The sequence below is a fragment of the Solanum lycopersicum genome, chromosome 11, assembly GCF_036512215.1.
Source record: "Solanum lycopersicum chromosome 11, SLM_r2.1".
Classification (NCBI taxonomy): domain Eukaryota; kingdom Viridiplantae; phylum Streptophyta; class Magnoliopsida; order Solanales; family Solanaceae; genus Solanum; species Solanum lycopersicum.
Window position 1 is genome coordinate 54,206,257 of NC_090810.1, and position 20,883 is coordinate 54,227,139.

The 20,883-nt window shown below is 35.1% G+C and overlaps 1 non-coding gene across 1 annotated transcript; it reads right to left on the reverse strand.

Moving 5' to 3' along the window:
- Positions 1-19,915: 19,915 nt before the first annotated feature.
- TRNAR-ACG (transfer RNA arginine (anticodon ACG)) lies at positions 19,916-19,989 on the reverse strand. Its single transcript has one exon. It is a non-coding gene; the product is annotated as a tRNA-Arg (tRNA).
- Between the last annotated feature and the right edge of the window lie 894 nt (positions 19,990-20,883).

Here is a 20,883-nt window from a genome sequence, read left to right on the forward strand (position 1 = left end):
GCTTGGATATGGGCTAGGGCTCACCCTTTCGGGCTGAACCTCATGTCGACCCTCTCCTTAGGAGATTATTCTAGTGGTCTTAATTTTGTGACATCTCTCTTGAGCAAGGCGAAAACACATGAGTGATTTTGTATTTGCAACTACAAACCCATTAGATTAAACAAGAACCACTAGGTAAAATCACCATTTAAATGCAATCTAAGCTACAAGCAAGCAAGACCCAACAAATAAATCAACCCATAATTGCTAAATCATACCCCCAAGAATGGAGTTTTTAGACACTCATCAAACAATAATCAAATATACTTAAAATGATAAAGAAATCAATTGGGTATCAGAGCTTAAGCCTTAAAAGTTGAAAAGGAAGGTAAATGGAGAAGACTCACTTCCCAAATTGGAAGAAGTGCTTCTTTATTCAAGCATCTACTTTTGAGAAATCTTAAGAAAAAATTATCAAGTGTAATTGATTCACTCTATAATTTTTCTATCTCTACATAATAAAAGACTTCAGTATTTATAAACTTTAGAATTGTGCTAGCGAATCCTTTTGGCACAGTTAGTCGTGATTAGGCGAATCACCCTTAGCTCAGTTTGTCCCCGCTTTCAATTTTCCTTCTTTGTCTATTTGTTCTAGATTAATAGGCGGAAATCTTCTGTTTTGCGAAACTAATCGGTGAAGCGCCAACTGCTCCTTTTCATTACCTTTTGATCCACTTTCTTTAGGTCTCACTTGTCGTAACAAAAGGTAGAACTTCATTATACGGCGGATCGCCAAGTGTGCTTGGCGATGCGCACCTTTTTATCTTCAGCTTTTTTTTCTCCATTTTGCTTTCATTTTGTGCCTAAATGTCCTTGCTCCTACCAAATACTTAAATACCTGAAACTTAGGAGTTTTTATCAAATATTGAGATAAAATAAACAATTGAGGGCACTGTTTGCATTAAAATAAGGACCTAGATGAGTCCAATTTGAGGACTCATCACTTACTCAATAGAAAATGTACTCAAACACAATCTTAAATAATTTTTCTGAATAGATAAACTGAAATGTTTAGAAAATAACATTCAATGTATCCAAAATGGCAACTCGAGTCTTTAAACCAAACAACTGAAATAGCAAGACTAAAAAACTCATATCTAACTGTCTATGAAGCTAGATACTAATAGAAATGTCGGGAGAAGACCCCCGACCATCTTAAATACTGAGATAGCTCAAATAAAACAAAACATAACCATGGAGATCCTCCGAAAAGCAATGAGGCTCACCAACCGACTCTGAGTGCTTGACTGGATTAGCGAGGCACTGGATAGTGATCCTGGTTACTTGTATTTGCATCATAAAATGTTGCAGTCCAAATGAAAACAATATATTGAATGTACTACCATGCGTGGGGAAAGCTAAACATGACATAAGCTTGAATTGAATTCTGAAAGAAACACTTACTCAGCTTTACGCAATAATAGATACTCAACTCAATGCAAAATTAAACAAAATTAAAGATGCAGTTTATATGAAATGTTTAAATCGTACGAAAAAACTCAATATACATCTATACAATAAAATAATATAACTTTGTGGGAGTTTCTCTAACCGACAACTATCACTTTGATCTATGTGATGATACAACGTCTCGCCCATGCTGCCAGAATTGTACTATAACTTGTCGAGATATAGAACGCGTCAGCTAAGTGGATCGACTAGTATATGCTAAAAATCATTAAAAAATCGTCTAAAAAGTATTATCCTTTTTACCCATGGTGGCTACATGATTTATGGAGACATTGGGTTGTTATTAATTCGTCCTCACATCGGTGTTCAATAGTACTCCCAAAATACTCAACTCATATGTTTTAAAAACAAAAATTCTTTTTTTGATTTGCGATAATTACTCAAAAACTAGCTCAAAACCTTTCTTGGAAATCAGTGTTTCATGTATTGTTTAAATGTGAAAACATTTACTCTTTGGGAATACTTATGGTTCGTTTGGTGTAAGGGATAAGCATAAATAGTCTTTGGACAAAAATAATAGTCCTGGGTATGAAATTTAGATGTCTTGTTTGGTTGACATGTTTGGGATAACTTACTCCACCATTTATATCATAGTGATGGGATAAGTTATCCCATATACATGGTGGCATAAGTTATCCCCAGAGATAGTTAATATTGCGAGAACTAGTTCCCAAACAACGACCGCTTTGTCCCTTATACTTTTTTTTGAAGAAATGAACTTCATTTGTTACTTTTACTTAACTCAACATTTAAATCTTAAAATAAGATTAAAACATTTGGAAAAGAATTCTTGAAAAGACTTTATGAACTTTCTAAACTTGGGTCTTAACTTTTCTTAAATTTGAATTTATGGATTCAAGGATATGATTCAAGTTAATGGATGATTTCTAGGTGTTTAGAATTTATTAAGAGTAGTTAAATCAATAGGAAGTGTTATCACACATTAGAAGGACTTAAACGGGCTAAACAACAAAAAATGAGTGGTTGCAAACAACCTGGGCGCGTTTCGGTGCACCCCACCAGCCCTTAAGGTTACTGTGCCTCATTTTGGTGTGTTGCCCCAACCTTCCTGGCACAATTGGGGGTGCGTTGCGCCAGCATTTCCCCAGGAAAAACTGACAAACTTTTCCTCTTGTTTTCAAACCTTTTTTTATTCTTTTTCTCAATATCTCTTTAGACTCAGGTACATAAAACATATACACAAGAATCTAACTGAAAGTAAATCTAATAATCGACATTAAATTGTTAAGAGTACCTCAATATTAACCTTAATTCAAGAATGAAAGCAATTCAAGAAAACCCATCAAGAACATTCAGACTTCCAAACTTTTTAGGATGAATTAAAATAAATATTTTTGGCACGTGAGTGAATGAACCCACTGTTATGAAAGTCTTACACACCTTGTTGGATCAAATCCTTGAAGGAATCCGCAATTGCCACGACCCAATGCTACCCCCCCTAGATGTAACACGGGTGCAAGTCTACGAAAATTCTCATAGCATATCATAACATAAGAGAATAGGAAAAAGTGCAGAAATATAAAATTTTTCTTTACAATCGAATTCTTTTATAAAAATAAGTGGAAGTCTACAACACTATGTCTCAAACCATCTACAACACTTGAATAAAATCTTAAGGACACAACCCTTACAAAAGTTTAAAACATAAAGAAAGACTTAAAAGGACATAATGTTCAAGCCCTCGAATACTATGAGGACTTACCAATATTCTTTTTCTTGGTCTACTATGTTCCTAGCCACAAAGGTGGAAGTTGATATCACAAAACCCTAGAATCATAGAAAATGTAAAAATATAGGTAAGCACAAAAATATACCAAGTATGGAAGTCATGCATAAAAATTCTTAAAACATGAAAAAAGGGACATTGTAGTTCAAACCATGCTATATGCCAATTTTGAACATCATATTTGAAATAGTTGAGGAATGTAACTTATAAAACATCTCATGTACAATTCATCATAGCATAAAGGATATTATCATAATCACAAGCATAGTCTCCAACATAAACATTATGCATACAACAATAATCATATGAGATAGTTAAACACCAAGATTATCTCATCATAATAAAACCATCACATATGTAACCGTAGGTTATACTTGTGAAATGCATAGATAGGATCCCATAATCCTAACTACACAAAGTACAACTTTTACGCCACCCTGCTCATACTTGTCATGCTTTGATATCATTCATAGCCAATACTCATAGACAATGAAACATTTATGTTCATAGCTTATAACAAAGTAAAGTCATTATTATCAACACTCCGTATGATACATTCATAAATTCTTATATCTTCATAGCACTAGGAAACCACACCATAACACTTTTCATAGTATACTTGTGCAATGTATAAGAAAAGTCTCATACCCCCACTTACACTAAGTAGAGCTCATTGAGAAGTCATAAGTATAGTTCATGTTCATGTACATAAATCATATAAAGCATGCATTAACTCATAATTCATCATGTCATGAGGGAAACATATCACGACCACTCTCAAATCCTACTTTTGCAATGCATTAATGAAGTCATACCCCCATTCATAATAACTAGAACCTCTTGAAGAAACATTGTACATAACTCATGTTCTTGTTCATAGTTCATGTTTTTCTTCTTGTTCATGTAGGGAAATAACCTTAATCGACAAGACCATGCGAGCTATATGGAACCCAGTGTCATGTTCCCACACCAAAAAGAGGTTTTCTACTCGCCTAAGGTAGAATTGAAGTTTATTAGCTTAGGTGGATCCACTAGCTAAATACCTATATGGGCATATTAGTTATGAGATAAGGAGATTGCTACTAGAAACCCGAACTGACTAATGTAATTCAATCTCATGAGATAATTGTTACTCTCAAACAATGTTTCACATGATCATCATGTATACCTAATTCTCAAGGTAATCCAACCACATGCTTAATTATTTAATAATTATAGTCATATGACATCATACAAACTCAATCAGTATAAACATAATCTATTTACACACTTCCTTAACAACAAACCCACATCATGAATTCTGAATGTGTTTCATCGAACATAAATACTATGGTAATGAGGCACTTGCTCAGACATTCTTTGAGGGTCTAGATTATAAGGAACAAGTAATTTTAAATAGCTATTCGAAAAACGTTAGAAAAATCCATAAGGAGCTATTCGAACTATTAGATAAACTCTCAAAAGGAAACCCCATTTATGAAGGAGAAATGCCAAGAACCACAACACATAGAGCGGCTGGTATTTTTGATGAGGATCAATCTACCACAATAAATGCAAAACTAGATGCAATGAACAACAACATAAATACACAGTTCAAACAAATTGCACTAAATCAAGCACCGGTGAGTATTGTACACCAGACAACAATTTGGTGTGGAGTTTGTAGTAGTAGAGCACATGAAACTAAACTTTGTAAGTCAAATCTAGATTTTGTAAACTATGTGGGAAATGCTCAATGAGGTGGAAGTCAGAAAAATTTTGGTAATACTTATAACTCTAGTTAGAGAAACCATTCTTTCTCATAGAGTGGAAACCAAAACCAAGTGCAAGGGTCTAGCCAATACAGATCGCAAGGAATAGGGATACAATATCAACATCCTAGCCAACGTGTGAATCCAAGTGATTCAAAAAGAAGGATGCCTAATGAAGAGCTACTCCAAAAGTTAATAGAAAAAATCGGTACGAAGATAAATGCCAAGGTATATAAGCAGTATGAGAACATAAGGAACATCCTAATGTCCCAAATGAGTATGGAAAAACAAATTACGCATGTAGCTAATTCACAAAACTTACGCCCTAAAGGAAGTCTGCCCAGTGACATTGAACCCAAACCTAAGCAATTGAATATGGTGAGTACGAGAAGTGGGTAACAACTAGAGGAACTAGCTTCAAAGAAGAGAGATTTTGAGGTAGTTAATAAAAAAAGAAACAAAGAAAAGATGGTAAAGAACACTAATGTTGAGAAGACCGTGCCTCAATGAAACCACCCCCTCCCCCAATTTCGACAATAGTTCAGAAAGAAGAATGAGGAAAGCTACTTTGGTAAGTTCCTTTCTCTCTTTAAACTGGTTCACATTCATGTGCATTTAGTTGACATTTTGTAGGGAATTCCAAAGTATGCCAAGTATGTGAAAGAGATAATGGCAAACAAGAGGAGGCTCACAGAGTATGAAAGATAGCACACTGAGGAGTGCAACTCTAGAATTTTGAATATTAAACCTAAGAAGTTAAAGGATCTGTGTAGTTTCACAGTGCAAATTACAATTGGGAAAAGTGTTCATGCCCAGGGGTTATGTGATTTGGGTGCAAACATCAATCTCATGCCTGCATCATTGTATAAGAAACTTGGGTTGGGCAGTCCAAAACCAATTATTGTCATTCTCTAACTCGGTGATAGGTCCATTGCTAGGCCAGAGGAGGTAGTAAAATATGTGTTGGTACAAGTAGGTTAGTTGATACTTTTGGTGGACTTTGTGGTCATAAACTTGAGCCTGATCCTGAAGTTCCATTCATTTTGGAGCGTACGTTATGGGCAGACATTGATTAATGTAGCAGCTAGACAATTGAATATGAGGGCACACGATAAGGTTGAAGTATTTGATATCTACAACGCTTTAAAATTGCCTTCTATATATGAAGATTAATCTTCTATTACGGTTGTATATCTCACACTAGAATTGCAACTCATTGTGCCGAGAATCTGTTAGAAAGAGTTTTAGTGGAACAAGACGTAGATGGAAATATTAAAACTCAAGAGATAGCAACTTGTTTCAATCTTGTAGTCAGCTAGAAAAAATTTGCAAAAAACCTAAATAAACTAGTGAATTATGACAAGGTTCACGGATCGTGAAAAGGTCCACGGTTTCTTGAACTACCCGTGGTCATAATTTGGAAATAATTAGGATTGGACACTAGACCTTGGGCACCTTCATGGCCTGTGGTCTTGATGGCGCGCTGTGATGACGCCCATAAATTCGAGGCAGTAGTCCCCTCAGCCAACCCCTCAAACCCCACGCAAGTGAAGACCCAACCACCTTCACAGTTTGTGGTCCCTCACACGGGTAGTGGGGGGTGTCCGTGATGTCTTACCAGTAAACTCACAGACCAATGCCTCCATACCTTACCCAAGTGAGGACCACGAGGACTTTTATGGTCTGTAGTCCTCCACATGGGTCCTGGTAAGGGCTCGTGAATTAGAGGCTCTCAGTTCCTAGACCAAGTCAAGACCACGACCGACTTCACGGTTTGTGGTCCCTTTCAATGTCCGTGAAGATTGTCGTGCTCAACTCTTCTGTTGTTTTGCTCAGCCCTTCTGTTGTTTTAAGTTAGAGGTATTTTAGTCATTTTATTTTTCGTTGTACCTCTAAATCTTGTAATTTTTACCTTAAAAATTTTGTAGTTTTGGTTAGTTTTAGCCTAGAAACATAATTTGAACTTACCTAAGTTAGATCATTATTAGAAACATAAAGAAATTGGAGCGTGAGAGGAGAAAAGAGGTCAACAACCCTAAATTGAGAATGCAACAAGGCTCCATTAATTCCAAACCCAAAATCAAAAGATTTCACCATGAAATTCATCACCGTGTATGTGGGATTTTTTAGTAGTGGGTTCGTTTCGCCTATTAAGTCCCTATATTTCAATCAGATTCATGATATCCTTATCATGACTAGACCTATGGTTTCTAGAATTTTAGCATATTCTTGTATATATGTTTATTTCATATTTACTTTATCTTACATCCTCGGTACCTTTCAAGTACTGAAGCATACTCTGCGACACATCTTATCGTGATGTATGTTCATGTCCTCAATAATCAATTCATGCATAGATCAGTTCCTGACCTTAGTTCAGCAGCATCAGTGGTGAGTCCTCATTTTCCGAGGACTAGTGACATGTTATTTTTATCGATTTTAGTCTTTAGTTTTATATTTTTTAGATTTAGATGGGGTATGTCCCAAAACTTGTAGTTAGTTAGAAATTACTTTCAGATATAGTTTAGATTCAGCTTAGTATTTGAGTTTGATATATCTTTTATATTAAACTATCACATTTGATTTTTTTAGTTTTAAGTATATATGTCCATCATTTTAGACTTACTTTATGATTTAGCTTCCGCATATATTATTATTATCTTTAGTATGTTCATGATTATGCCAACATGATTACCTTGGGGTCACTTGTGATCCTAGGTCTCATGTCCGCGTTTAGGGGGTAGCTCGGGGCATGACAAACTTGGTATCAAAGCATTAGGTTCAACAGTCCTAGTGTATCTCAAAGGTTGTACTAGGTAGAGTCTTTTTCATGGGTGTGAAAGTGTGCACCACATCTAATGAGAGCGAGGCTACAAAGTGTTTTAGGAAAAACATAATTTTTTTGTGATTCATATCTTGCATAAGGTATGGTCTAATTCTGTTGTAACTTAACGTTTTACATTTAAGATCATGCCTCCTCGTAGAGCTAACGCCAAAAATGAAAATGCATCTTCTCTAGTCCCAGATCAAGAAGTTTTAAATAAATAATTATGAAATGCCATCCAGATAATGGCTAAGAGTGTGGTCAACAAGAACAATCAGCGGGTTCCAATTCAAACAAAATTTTAATGTTGGATCAGTTGCAACTTGAGTTCAAGATTTTGTAAAGATAAATCCGCCAGAGTTCTTAGGAGAACATATTGGTGAGGATCCTCAAAACTTCATGGATCAGGTCAAGAAGATCTTTGAAGTGATACAAGTAGCTGGGAATGAACGGGTTCAGGTAGCATCATACAAACTTAAGGATGTGTCTCATATCTGGTATACTTAGTGGAAAGAGAACTCTCGTATAAATGTCGCACCTATCACTTGGAATTTCTTCAGTGAAACCATTCTGTATAGGTTCTTCCCAAGAGAGTTAAGGGAGGCAAAAGCTCAAAAGTTCATGATTTTGAGGCAAGTTAATATGACAGCCCAGGATTATGGGTTCTTGTTTACCCAACTCTCCAGGTATGCTCCTCATATGGTTGTTGATTCCAAGGCTCAAATGAATAAGGTTTTGTAGGGATTGTCAGACTTGGTAAGAACAGAGTATATAAATGCTATATTGATTGAAAACATGAACATCACTAGGCTTATGACCCATGCTCAACAGGTTGAGGGTAAAAATCATAGGGAACATGCTAAGGAAAACAAGAAGGCTAGGATTGGGAACTATTAATATTATCAGTAGAACTCGGGTAGTGGAAATCATTCGGAGTCAACAGAAGTTTTCAGCTCCAACCCCTTCATCAGCTAGTATTTCGTCCTCCAAGAACAGGTGTAATCAGAATGGTAAGACATCAGGATCTAAGTTTTAGGGAAGTGTTTCAAGCACAAAACCTACCCAACTTTTCCAAAGTATGGTAAGAACCATCCGGGCGAGTGCCTTGCAGGAAAGGAAGAATGTATTAGATGCGGTCAGTCTGGTCATAAGATTGACCTTCTAAACAGCGTCAAGGAGGTAACAATGGTAAATCTCTGTCCACAACTTCAGCAGCACCAGCAGGTCACCTGATTCAGAAGGGTAATTCATCTGGTGCAGGTGGCGGTCAGCGCCAGAATAGGTTGTATGCTCTCCGGGCTCGCCAGGATAAGGAGAATTCTCCTGATGTAGTCACTGCTACTTACGATTCTTTAATCTTGATGTTTATGCATTTTTAAATCTAGGGGCTACTCTCTCCTTTGTAACTCCTTATATAGCAGTAAAGTTGATGTTAGTCTAGAAACTCTCTCAGAACCTTTCTCAATCTCTACTCCAGTCAGTGACCCAGTTGTAGCAATATGAGTATACATAAATTACCCTATCATTATCTCCTAGAAAGTCACCTCAGCAGATCTTGTAGAGTTAGAAATGGCAGACCTCAAGTCATTCTAGTCATATATCGGTTATATTCTTATTATGCCTAGGTCTATTGTAGAACTTTGATTGATCATTTTCAGTTTCCAAATGAACCAATCGTAGAATGGAAAGGTAGTAACTTATCACTTATGGGTCGATTCATTTCTTACCTTAAGGCTATAAAAATGATCTCTAAGGGTTGTATCTATTATCTAGTTCGGGTTAAGGACTCTAGCTCTGAAACCCCAACTCTTAGTCAGTTCCATTAGTCAGAGAGTTTCTAGAAGTATTTCTAGAAGATCTTCCCGGAGTTTCTCTTGAAATAGAAATCGAGTTTGGAATCAATCTCCTTCCAGACACCCAAAATATTTCTATTTCTCCATACAAAATAGCTTAAGTTGATCTTAAGGAATTGAAAGAGAAATTGAAAGACCTTTTAGAAAAGGGTTTCATTAGACCTAGTATTTCTTTATGGGTGCAACACTGTTCTTCGCAAAATAGAAAGATGGTTCTCTTTGAACATGCATTGATTATAGACAGTTGAATAAGGTTATAATCAAGAATAAGTATCTCATTCCCTGAATTAATGACTTGTTAGACCAACTTCATGGCACTAGTCACTTCTCAAAAATAGACCTGAGATCGGGTTATCACCAACTCAGAGTCAGAGATCAGTGACATTCAAAAAAGTAGCCTTTAGAACTTGGTATGGCCATTATAAATTTCTAAGTATGTCATTTGGACTAACTAATGCTCCTGCAGGTTTCATGGATTTGATGAACAAAGTGTTCAAGCAATACTTGGACTTGTTTGTTATCGTCTTTATTGATGATATCCTCATTTACTCTAGGAATGAGGATTGTGAATTTTAACAGTTGTTCTGCAAACTCTCAAAGACATCCAGTTATTTGCTAAGTTTAGAAAATGTGAGTTTTGGTTGGAATTTGTTGCTTTCCTTGGGCATAGTGAATCTAGAGAAAGGATCATAGTGGATTTGCAAAAAATAAAAGTAGTTAAATAATGATCAATACCTACCTCTCCTACAGATATTAGAAGTTTCTTGGGTATGGCGGGTTATTAAAGAACGTTCGTGGCAGGATTTTCATTCATAACCTCTCCATTGACTAAATCGACTTAGAAAAAGGTCAAATTCTGGTGGTCAGATGATTGTGGGAAAAGTTTTGCAAAATTGAAAACTGGGTTAACTACAACTCATGTTTTGATTCTACGAGAGAGTTGAGACAGTTGTGTGATCTATTGTGATGCCTCCGGAGTTGGTCTAGGTTGTATGTTGATGCAGCGAGGTAAAATTATAGCTTATGCGTCTAGAAAAAAGAGCTATCCCACTCATGACCTCGAGCTTGAAATAGTGGTGTTTGCACTTAAGATTTAGAGACATTACTTGTATGGTGTTCACGTAGATGTGTTCACACATCATAAGAGCCTTCAATATGTGTTCACCCAGAAAAAGTTGAATCTTCGCAGAAGAGATGGTTTGAAATCCTTAAGTACTATGATATGAGTGTGCATTATCATCCTGGTAAGGCCAATGTAGTAGCAGATGCTTTTAGTAGACTATCTATAGGCAGATGCTTATAATTGTCATTACTATTTTAATGTTGGCATTGAAAGAGGAAATAGGGGAAAATGGAATTAGAATAGAAAAAATGGAAATTGATTTATTTGCAAATTGTATTTTTCGAGAACATTTAATCCTTTACCTGATTCTTCTATAATTATCACCCTATAACTCAAGTTTTTTTATATCGAAATAGGGAAAATAAATATTGAATGTGCTATATTATATGAAAAATATAAGAAATATATTGTTGGGAGAAATTAAGACTTAATCCGAAGCTTGAAAGTTAGGAACTTCATTATAAATTTGGAGTGAGTTATTGAGTCTCTATTAGACACATAGTGATATGTGTGTTTTTAATTTCAAAACCTTATTGTGATTAGTTATTTGAATATATTGGATTTATTTGGAGGTTCAATGAAAGAGGAAGACTCAAGTCCTGGAGTGATTGTTCGACTATTTAAGGCAAGTAGATTTCTAAACTCTTTTTAAGTGTATGGGATGCATGTATTTCCTTGTGGTATATGTTTGGGAGTAATTGGACTTGGTGATGGTTGACTTTTCCACATAAATTAATTCAAATGATGAAAAATGGATAACAAAAGGAAATGTGATTAATTATTTATGTGTATGTGTTGTGAAAGGTTTGAAATCTTGTTGACCATTGTTAATGTGATATCATGTTTGTGTTGTTGTGAATTGTGCAATATTACGAAAATGGTCAGCTCCTCATTATTTGTGTGAACATGTCATTTGTATTATTCTGAGACATGATTGTGACAAGTGTTATGTGCATTGAGAAAGAATGAGAACTTAAAAAGGATGTACCATTTCGAAGGATGTATCGCGCGCCGCGATGGATACTATATTTAGAGGGACATATCGCACGCCACGGTGGTTACTATTATCAAGGATCGTATCGCACACCACGATGGATGCATGGACAAATATGTCCCCTATGGGTCCCGGACTGAGAGACAGTGGTTGTGTATCACTAGGTCATGCATCATTATACTTGACATTGCATCCCATTCCATTGCACATACTTATTATTAGTGAACTTGATATTATATTTTTATGAATCTTGTGAATGACTTTCTGCGGAACTTGTGATTGATGAATACTGAGCTTATTTTTGAGGATATATAATTTGTCAAAGTGTTATTGTGAAGGACATTTAATTTGTCTAAGTGTTGTTGTTGAGTAGTGTGCTATGTGAACTGCGAGTTGTTAGGTTAGGCTAATTTTTATGTAGGTCGTAGTTGTTGAGTTGTGTGCTATGAGACTAGTGTTTGCTTTTAATTCAATTTTAATACTTTAGAGGCTTGTACACGTGACAACCAGGTTTTGGAGGTATTTTTAAGTTGATTGTGAATTTTATGCATATTATCGTACTTTTTAAGTTTTAGGCTAACTTTTCATGGTGGAATAAGACGAGTGTCATCGTGTCCATTTGGGTCGTGACAAAATGGTATCATAGCCCTAGGTTCATCGGTCTCACGTGTATGCAAGTAGAGTCTAAGTAGAGTCTAAAAAATTGGTACGGAGACGTCTATACTGATCTTCAAGAGGCTATAGTGATTTTTAGGAAAAATCTTCACTTCTTGAATCATTATCTTGCATCCTTTGTTCGGTCTGATTCTTAAAGCAACCTTCCATTCTCTCTCACTTATGTGTTGACTCGTGCGTAGTTCCTCATATCAGTAGTTGGTGTCGTTGGAGTTTAGAGATGGTACTAAGGCAAAAGTGATACAATTTTAAAGATGTTGTGTGATCAAATTTGAAATATTCAATGATTCGAAGGAATTGCATGAGGTTACGATTTAATGATTCACTTTGAGGATAAATAAACGATTAAGCTTAACAACGATTAAAGGATTTCATAAACGTCTTATACTATTTTTTTTGGCTAGACATCCAGTAGTGGGATTAGTACTTTTGTTGTATAGGCAATATCTGGAGTATTTTGACAACTGAAAGTGAAATGATTAAAATGATGGCTAGATAATGAACAGTGTAACCTTGGAAACTACAATTGATATAGTTTTCATAACATTAATGGGTTTCTTAGTAAATAATGATGCACCAATTAAGGTTAAAATATCTACTACAGTAGTATCAATCATTAATTGGTTAGAGTTATGCAAGGTGTTACTTATATTGACATGAGGTACGAAAGAATACATATAGCTTGGGCTAGATACATAACTAATTTGGTAATATTTTAAAGATATTTGATGGGTTAAATTGTGTGACCTATTTAGATATAATATTCTCGATAGGTATAGTGTGTTTTAGTGGTGGATTTAACAGACTTCACAATGTGTTACTAATGGTATATGAAAATGGATACATTGATGTCAAGTATGATTACTAACTACATAAAGGATTATCAGTTTTATCACATGCTCGTATAATGAGATTTGATATTGTATTCACCTTTGAGAAACTAATTAGGTTGTTACTGTAGTTGGTTGGGGTTAAACGTGCGTGTAAAGATATTTTAGTGGTGAATCATTGATACGGTATTGATATGTTTAGGTTATTAAGTGTATCTTGAGAAATCTAAATGAGGATCAACGATTTCATATTAAGTTCCAAGGAAATATATAGATACCTGAATGGCAAGCTTATGAGTAAAGGATACCCAAATAGTATACTTGTGTCAAGGTAATTGAAATTTTTTTGTAAAAAGTGCATATAATAGTGGGTTAATCCCTTGGATTTGATTGGTATAATTGGTTTTAAAATGCCATACTGATAAAAAGGTTAACTTTGTGGTGATGACAAGAGCTAAATGAGCATGATGGTAATAAGAGTTCGTGATAGATTGTGATCAGGATGCAACTATATGATAAAGATTTGGTTAAATGAACTTTTATGGTAATGATGACTTGCAAGTATCTGATGTAGAATTTACTACTATTTGATGAGGGACATGGTTGCATGGAAAGTTATTGAAGATGCTAAGATACCACTCGAATAGAATTGAAATGAACTAGAGTCATAATTAAAAAAATAGTGGGATGTAGAGTAGCCTTCGGAAAGAGGTGATAGCAAGAATATTTTCTCTTATTGCAAGAGATGAAAAGATATCTTCAGGAGGTTGAGAATTGGGTTTAGTAACACATAGTGTCATATATTTTACTATGGCTATGGTAAAAGTGTCACGACTTTATTAGATAGGTTAAAAAAATATAGAATAGGACTTTAGAAAAGAGTATAGATATTCACCTCGAGTGTGATTATATTTTTTTTTGTGATTTTGAGTTTGGTAACGAGTACGGTTGAACTTTTCAGCAAAAAAAAAGAATATACGATAAAGTTGATGGTGAGATGATCAATTATAGACTAAGATACGTGAATTCATAAAGATCTTCAATGTATGAGCTAATGTTGATAGATAATGAGATTGTGTTACACGGTTGAGATCAAAAATTAAGTTTTTTATTGTAAGTGTAGGTTGTGGCAGTGTGTTTTGTCAAGGTATGAATTGGTAAGTTTAGAAGTGATCGATTTTATTAAGTATAAAACATTTAGAAGGACTTATGCACAATTTGAGTAGTCAATTTGGTTACTTCTAATTGGTATATCTAAGGGGGGTTTCACGTAATGCTTTGAGTTAGAGGATGAGGTAAAAACATCATGGGTTGTTTGTTAAAGGATAAGATTGATAAGCGAGTCAACCAAAGGAACGAGAGTTGGTGTATTAAAGAGTTCAAGGTATTCATAATTTTGTGTCATGGGAATAATTTAAGAGAGGAATAAGACCTCTCATATAGACTCTTGGTTCGAAGTTGAAAGATGTATGAATTTACATATATAAGTTCTAATATGACTATGGATGTGAATTTGTTTGTTATAGACTTACGAGAAATTTATCAACAATTTTTTTATGAATATAGGGTTTTGATTTGGGTGAAAAATAGTGAGGGTGTAAGATTATGTGTTCTTATGTGAAGTTAAATTGTTCAAATTATGACAGATAACTTATTTATGTTAAACGGTGTGGAACTATAGTTTTACATAATTAATGAGGATTTGAGGAGATCAATACTACTTTGTTGATGGGACGATACAGACTATTATGATGTGTTACATAGGCATTCGATAGTGAGTAGAGGTTATGAAGTTATGGTACTCGAATTATTGTAATGACCAAGAATTTCTTAGTATTGGTAATGAGGTATATGATGGTTTTGAATATTAGTTGAAATTTGGTATCCAAAAACTTTGGAATTGACATTGGGTGTGATTCAATGGTTGTATCTCGATGGTAGAGTACTTTTAGATTTGAAATTAGTGCTATTAGTCTTAAGTGTGACCTGTATTTTTCATGAAATGCTTAAATGGAAAAAAGAGGGAACCATAGTTTTAAAATTTGGAGGCGATAATGTGTTTGTTAAGAAGACTTTGATACTAGAGACAGTTTGAGAGTAAGATAAGTGAATGGTGTACTTATGTTATTTGGTGGTATTAAGAATGTTAGCTTCAATGGAGTACTGTGGGAAGTATGTGGGGTCTGATAAATCAGTATAGGTACAATCTTAATGGAACCAAACCGGTGAATTGTGGGTAGACAATAATAAGGATGGATTCAACTGAATGGAAATGTTGCTATGGGCATAATGAAGGGAGTATTGTGTTATTTGATTTTGGTTCTTTACATCTTTATTTGACCAACCTTCTTCATTTTGGACATGGTTTAGAGTATGATTCATTGCATATTCTCATGTGTGTTTCTATATCTACGGGTAAATCCTTAGTGGTGGATTGGATGTATCGATCCTCTTATGTCTTCTTAATAGAGTCGGATGTTTGAGAAGACTTTGGTCATTTCAGTTATGATAGACTTTGTTTTGTTGGGACAGTTAAGTACTTCAATGTGTCTTAAGGAACAACTTTGCTTATAAGAACTTATATAAGAGATACTATGAGGAGTTACAATTGTCCAAATAAATGTTGTTAGAGGTTGAGTGTATCGCCTCGCTGGGCAGTTACTTGACCATTTTCTTCTTTGAGTTAAATAGGCTTTATTCTGCCTTAAAAGTATTCGATGTCTAAATATTAGACTTTTATCACTTAAGCTCGTGAAAAGATTGTGTTAAAAAAATTGTGATAAGATATGTGATGGTATGTGCATTATGAGTGTCTGGTAGTTGATTTATGCTAACTTATGGTTGTAGTCACGATTGATTCAAAAGGTTAACTTGGTTATCTGAGAAAAGATTTGTCATGATGACGGTGTTAAGGTCCAATGAATTTTAGTTAAGATTGAGTTCCTGGATTAGTCTGTGGCTTACTAATAACTCTTGATTTATAGACCTTCCAAAAACTTAATTTGAAACTTCAGTTCTTAGTAGATGATTTTGATGGATTGGTCTTAAGGAGGAGCTCACTTAGAGAGATGAAAACCGGCTAGTAGGTCATAACTTAGACTTTTGTTAAAGTCGCTTATTCTCCCTTCTTCTTCCTTATGTTCGAGGACGAACATAATTTTTAGTGGTGGATAATGTAATGATCATCTTAGTCATTTTAGAAATTTTAACAAATATTTTTATATTAACCTTTTTAGTAGATTTTATAAATAATTTATGACTTGTGAAAATGAGTGACATGATTTTCAGATTTAATAAAAGATTATTTTGTTTCTAAGAATAATGAAAAATAAAGAAAAAAATTAAGAAAGAAAGAAAATAATAATTATTATTAAAATAAAAATGGCAAAGTTCCCTAAAGTCTCAGATGAGAGACTAAAAAGAAAAAGAAAACGAACAGAACAAAAAAATATGCAGAAGAAGAAAAGAAAAAAAGAGGGAAGAAAAAGGAAAAAGGAGGAGAAAATTGATATATTCATCTTAAGGCTTAAAGTTAATTATTCTCATCCAATCTGTTAAGTTTTTATATAATTAAGAGTAGAATTTTAGGTTAAAACGTGTATAATTTATATTAATATGTGAACTTATAAATATGCATATATGTTATAATGAAATTAGTGATTATTATTATTATTATAATCATGGACGGGGAAAAAGAAAGGAGAGAAATCGGGAATCTCTTTCTGACTAATGTGCCATTATAATTGTTAGTACTATTTTAATGTTGACATTGAAAGAGAAAATAGGAAAAAATGGGATTGGAATAGAAAAACTGGAAATTGATTTACTTGCAAATTGTATTTTTCGATGATATTTGATCCTTTACCGGATTCTTCATATAATTATCACCCTATAAATCAAGTTTTATTATATTAAATGCGGAAATTAAATATTGTATGCACTATATTATATGAAAACTATTAGAATTATATTGTTGGGAGAAATTAAGACTTAATCCTAAGCTTGAAAGTTAGGAACTTGATTATAAATTTGAAGTGACTATTGACTCTAGACTAAACACATAGTCATACGTGTGTTATTAATTTCAAAACCTTATTGTGATTAGTAAGTTGAATATACTGGATTCATCGTTCGACTATTTGAGGTATATGTTTGGGAGTAATGGGACTTGGTGATGGTTGACTTGTCCACGTTGATTAATTCTAATGATGAAAAATGGGTAAAAAAAGGTAATGTGATTAATTGTTTATGTGTATGTGTTGAGGAAGGTTTGAAATTTTATTGACTCATTGTTGATGTGATATCATGTTTGTGTTGTTGTGAACATGTCATTTGCTATATTCTGAGTGAACATGTCATTTGCTATATTCTGAGTGAACATGTCATTTGCTATATTCTGAGTGAACATGTCATTTGCTATATTCTGAGATATGGCTATGACAAGTGTCATGTGCATTGAGAAAAAATGAGAACTTAAAGAGGATGTACCATTTCGAAGGACGTATCGCGCACCGCGATGGATACTACATTTCGAGGGACGTATCGCACGTCGCGATGGTAACTATTATCAAGGGTCATATCGCACGTCGTGATGGATGCATTAACAGATATGTCCCCCATGGGTCCCGGACTGAGAGACAACGGGTGTGTATCACTAGGTCAGACATACATCATTACACTTGACATTACATCCCATTGCATTGTACATAATTATCATTAGTGAACTTGAAATTTTGTTTTGCTGAACTGCAAGTTGTTAGGTTAGCCTGATTTTTATGCAGGTCGTAGTTGTGGAGGTTTGGTTGGGGTGGTAAGACTACCCGTATTTCATCCGCTTAACTTGTGTTTAGAGTCTTGCTTGTTGAGTACCGTGTGGTTTGGTACTCACCCCTTGCTTCTACAAATTTTTGTAGTCTATAAGCCTAGATTTTTATGGTACTTGTCATTCTCTTCTTTTCCGAGACTTCTGGAGATTTGTGAGGTAGTTGTTTGTCGTCTCAGTGGACTTTCTTTCTCCTTAGTGATGATTTGTTCTATTCTAGAAACAAGTTCATTTGAGACTAGTGTTAAGATTTAATTCTATTGTAATACTTTAGAGGCTTGTGCACGTGACAACCAGGTTTTGGGGGTATTTTTTAGTGTATTGGGAATTTTATGCATATTATCGTACTTGTTAAGTTTTAGGATAATTTGTATTGGAGGGATAAGACGAGTGTCATCACGTCCATTTTGGATCGTGAAAAGTATGACTCTAGAGATCGACATTCCTACTTGAAAGTGGAAAGTGATCAACATGGATTTCATTACATGATAACCTCGTACTTGCACACATCATGACTCCATTTGGGTGATAGTTGATAGAGTTACTAAGTTTTCACGCTTGTTGGCGGTTAAGACTATAGATTCGACGGAGGTCTAAACCAAGCTTTACATTAATGAGATATTCAGGTTACATAAGGTTCCTTTGTCTATCATTTTAGATAAAGGTCCTGAGTTTACTTCTCATTTCTGGAAGTCATTTCAAAGAGGTCTTGGTACTCGGGTTAATCTTAGCATCGCATTTCATGACAGATGGTCAGGCTGAGTGTACCATTCATACCTTAAAGAACATGTTGAGAGCTTGTGTGATTGATTTCAAGAGTATTTGGGAAAATCACCTACCTTTTATTGATTTCACCTACAAAAATAGTTATCATTCCAACTTTCAGATGGTCCCGTATGAGGCATTGTATGGGTGTAGGTGTAGATCTCATGGTTGTTCATTTAAAAGTAGGTGAAGCAGCCTTGATAGGACTAAATTCAGTTCATTATGCAATGAAGAAGTGAAATCACCAGATATAGACGTACGACATCCCAGAGTCATGTAAGGAGAAGGGAATAAAAATTCTAAGTCGATGATTGAGATTTCGTGAAAGTGTCGCCTATGAAAGGGAAAATGAGATTTGTCAAGAAAAGGAAGCTCATTCCTAGATATGTAGGCCCTTAAAAGATCTTGAAAAGGGTTGGTAAAGTGGCGTATGAGGTAGAGTTGCCAGCAGAACTAGCAGTTGTGCATCCGATCTTTAACATCTCGCTTTTGATGTACTGTGTGGTTTATCCAGCATCCATAGTGCTATTAGAGAGTGTGGTCGTGAAAGACAATTTCTCTATAAAGATATGTCAGTTGAGATTCTTGATCGTCAGGTTAGAAGATTGAGAAACGAAGAAGTCTCTTAAGTCAAGGTTTTGTGGAGCAGTCAGTCCGTACAAAGATCTACTTGGGAAGCAGCAGCAAACATGAAGGCCAAGTATCCTCAACTATTTCCTTCCGATCCTACTCAAATTTGAGGTAATATTTCCACTTCAGTTTTTAAATCATTCATGTGAAAATAAGTCTTAGCATCATATTCCTTCAGTTTGTACTTGTATTTTCAGCATATTTGCATGTTCATGGAACTCAGTTCAGTCAAAAATTGGTCTTCAGTGTTTACTGGCAGGGTTTGCAACTCTTTCCCTCTATTTTAGCTAGTTTAGTCTTTATTCGAGGACGAATGTTAGCTTTTGGTTCGCTATCCCGATCATGATTTTCCTACCCCCATAGGGAAAGGTACTTCCCTTTTGGGCCAGTTGTGGGCGAGGAGGGATTCGAACCCCCGACATCGTGGTTCGTAGCCACGTGCTCTAATCCTCTGAGCTACAGGCCCTACCCCGTCTCCACTAGATCTGTTCCAGGGAGTACCCTCAAAAAAAGGAACCTTTCCTCTCCCCAGCCATTTCGGGTTAAGAAGATGTGAAAGCGCGAATTGATGTGGTATATTCATATCATAATATATGAACAGTAAGAACTAGCATTCTTATTGAGACTATAACTCCATAGAGAAGAAGAACAATTAGGTTATTCTCTAGAAGAAATTCGGGGTTCTGCTTCTGGCGGCAACATGCTTGGTCCCGCTTATGGCGTCAAATCAATACGTTCTAAGAAAAAAGATTGGAATATCAATCTCATCGAGATCATCGATCTCATACCAAATCCCATCAATCGAATCACTTTTTCGAGAAATACGAGATATCTAAGTCATACAAGTAAAGAGATCTATTCATTGATAAGAAAAAGAAAAAATGTGAACGGGGATTGGATTGATGACCAAGAAATTACTCGACCCCATACATCTGTAACAGTGATAATGGTATTATTGAAACTTGCTTGAACATGAATAACTCCCTATTCGATCTAATAAGTACCTTGTATTAGAATTGAGAAATTCTATGGCTCGGATCTTTAGTATTCTCTTATTTATTACCTGTGTCTACTATTTAGGAAGAATACCCTCACCCATTCTTACTAAGAAACTGAAAGAAGCCTCAAAAACAGAAGAAAGGGTGGAAAGTGAGGAAGAAAGAGATGTAGAAATAGATGTGGAACCATGCAGTACCAGACACGAGATAGATCTCAAGGCCTTTTTCGAATAAGCCAATTCATTTGGGACCCTGCAGATCCACTCTTTTTCCTATTCAAAGATCAGCCCCCTGGCTCTGTGTTTTCACATCGAGAATTATTTGCAGATGAAGATATGTCAAAGGGGCTTCTTACTTCCCAA